At 36.1% G+C, this 3,144-nt stretch overlaps 1 long non-coding RNA gene across 1 annotated transcript in view; it reads right to left on the bottom strand.

Annotated features, from left to right (window-relative positions):
• LOC103521569 overlaps nt 1–3,144 on the bottom strand; it is an 11,226-nt gene extending 8,082 nt beyond the window's left edge. The window contains exon 1 of the long non-coding RNA XR_541977.3: nt 3,081–3,144. This is a non-coding gene — a long non-coding RNA (uncharacterized LOC103521569). The remainder of the gene's footprint in view (nt 1–3,080) is intronic.

The following is a 3,144-nucleotide window of genomic DNA, read 5'->3' as shown; positions in this document are numbered from 1 at the left end:
TTTATGGTTCGGCAGCGGTTCCTAAAATGTGGTCACAGAATTGATCTCAGAACTTACCTTCTTTTTTTAGTAACTGCTGACTAATGTTTTCTCTTGTAGAGACGGAGAGACCATAGTCTAGACTCTAGAACACTCGCTTAGTCTACACTACAGAGTTCATGTAATTCATGGCGTCATGTAGGGATATGTATTATGTACAGTGTAAGTGTGATATATGGATAAGCATCGCTTCATTCTGCTTTCTAATTTCACCTCCTCATCCTTACCTGTCGCTATAAATACTTTGAATAATTAGGCAATTAACTTTTATTATTATCATAATTTATTTAATTAATTTTCGCAGACAAATGCAAGAATGGAACAACACTCATCAGGGTCGCCATTTTGTGGGACTATGCCATGGGTGAGGTCGATGTCTTCAATGCTTCTTCGTCTTTTCTCAGAGCTTAAAGATTCGTGGTCAGCCCTAGACCAACTTTGTAAATCTTCTTCTCGGGATATAAAAAAAAAACTTGCAGCTGCAAATAGGTGCCCTATAAAAATGGTGCCTGCCTTCTTTTGTTGTACCCCATTAAGTGGCTCCCGAGTTTTATTATCTTTCCAAGTTTTATAGTCCAATTTTCAAGTGTTTGTCTTCTAGAGCTGTAACTTATCTTCTATTTTAACAACTTCCTAATTGTCTCATATAAAAGTATATTAAGTATCAACAATAAGTATTGGACTCTTATGAAACATGATGTTGTATACCTATAGCTAGACACAGGTATTATAAAATTCCACTCGAACTCTTGCCAAATGGAATGTATATGTTTGTTTGTATTTATTCCGCTTCTATTTTATACCTACAAACAAAAGATGTCAACTATTCGTAAATTTTTCTTTAGTTCACCTGCTGGCTGCGGTGCGGCTGTAGATAACCTATTTCAAATCAAGCGAGAACAACTAATGTTGGCTGGTAAACTATTCACGACCATGTTAATGTTCTGTCAAGTCTCAAGTGTAGGCCAACATGCAACATTGCAATAACAATGCATTTCCATTATTTTGCGTCCCAAACAATCCCCATTTATCATAAAGTGAAAATATTTTGACTGCGCCAATTTCAAGACAAGATGAAATTAATATAGCTGACGTGACATCGTACCTGGGATTATTGACCTGGGAGTTATTAGCTTGGTTGTTGTAGGTTGGTGTGGAATTCCGTAAACAATTAATTTTAATACGGAATCATTAAAAGCAGCCACCAACGACTGTTACTGCTTGGTTAGTTAACTCAAATCTTTATAAGGAAAGCATTAAAAAAAAATACTTGTACTCACATCCCATGTAAAATGTACAGTACACCCTATAATAATCACCCAAAAAATGTAACATTCAAGAACCCTCCTTTACTCTCACCAAGTGACAAATATTGGTACTACAAATTTAATTCCATTATGAATAATGTGTTAATTTGAGCTGCGAAAAATCAAATTAAATAAATGTGACAATTTCGCAAAACCACGACGGATGGACTATCGTTTCGATTTCGATACGATATTCGTGTTTGATCTCAACGCGGTGGGTAACAAGACAAACAGTACAAGCTATTTGATACGAAATAGATAAACGTTATTGTTTACTTCAAACGAAACTGTGCGCCCATATGTTTGTTTTGTGTGTTTAATGATTTGGACAGGCCACGTTAATTGAGCATACTGCGCTAAATGGTACGAATCTAAGACAAAGTATTCTAGTTGGCAAAATTGGCAGCTTCCATGTGACCAAGAAGTATTCATTAGATTTCCACCTTGGAGTTCTGGGTTCAAGTCGAAGAGGGGACAATTTGACTGATGGAACTTGACTAGATTCTGTGCTAATCGTGCTTCTCCAAAGTTCTCTCTCGGACTAGATAGGATTAGTAGTGCATTGGCACCTAATGATTAACCTTCTTAATTAATTGAAAATAAGTTCAAATGTTACTGTGTTTATGATTGGAAAAAAATGTTTGACAGGCAATAGAATTTGTAATGAGATAACTGGTCCAATATAGCATTTGAAGGTCATTTATTAGACTAACGGTTGTGCCACATAATATCTAGTTATTTTTCCTTATCTCAGGGGTACATGGCTAGTTTTTCTCTATGCCCCAATCAGCTTTCATAAAATCGAAAAAAAACGGTCAGCCACAACACCGTTGAACATTAACAGCTTTCTGGACAGACACCATTTACGAGTACATATGTGATAGAAACATACCACATCACCACATGTTGGTGACATTCGTCTCCCCAAATAGCCTGACTTTATAATGAACGCACCATTACCACCCAGATACATGTCTACCTGTGAGCTAACGGGTTAACGTGAATACGATTGGCAACGCACGCGTTTTGGTGAATTTCTTTTGTCAAAATTTTTTTGCCATAAATATGAAACCATTAAATGTACTATTGACGTATAATTTGTTCTTTACCTGTAAGTATCTTCTGAACTAATGGAGATATTGGATTGAAACGATTCCAAAATTTATAGGATTCACGTGGCACATAAAGCGGACCGGGAATTGAACGAACATAATTATGCATGTAGGTCACTACCAACTCCAGAGATTTTCATAGTACCTACTTATGTAGCTCTCAATGATTTTCTAAAATCTAATTTAGGTAGAGATTAGAGATCATTTCTTGTGATCCCTTTGAGTTACTAAGTTTTTGTTGTGGATTAAATGGTGGCAAATAGCTGCTATAATGTTCTTCTGTGTTGACCGCAATGAACTGATAAAGATAATAAAATTTGGCTAGGCGTATTTTGAATCCTTTGAAAGATTGTGACAACCTACCCATATATGAAGGTGGTACCAAAAGTACCAAAACTAGTTCTAGAAATAGGATTGGTCCATAGCGATTTTCTCCTGGAAACTCCTGATTCTTTGATCGCGGTTTTATCATTCTTAATTCTAGATCGAGTTATAACATCATCCAATGCTGTTTGATGATGAAGGACTCCGTAACTTTGTGAATTTCAAACTTTCAAAATGAAGGGAAAAGTAACTGATGCAATTCACAGGTTTGTGTAATACTGTTTGGTTAGCAACTTACTTGAAAAAGGAGAAGGAATGAATCATTATCTGCGGACAGAGGAAGGGGTGCAATATTTGCGACA

The sequence above is a fragment of the Diaphorina citri genome, unplaced genomic scaffold (assembly GCF_000475195.1).
Source record: "Diaphorina citri unplaced genomic scaffold, Diaci psyllid genome assembly version 1.1 scaffold5492, whole genome shotgun sequence".
Taxonomy (NCBI): Eukaryota; Metazoa; Arthropoda; class Insecta; order Hemiptera; family Psyllidae; genus Diaphorina; species Diaphorina citri.
This window is presented reverse-complemented; position numbering and strand designations above follow the sequence as displayed.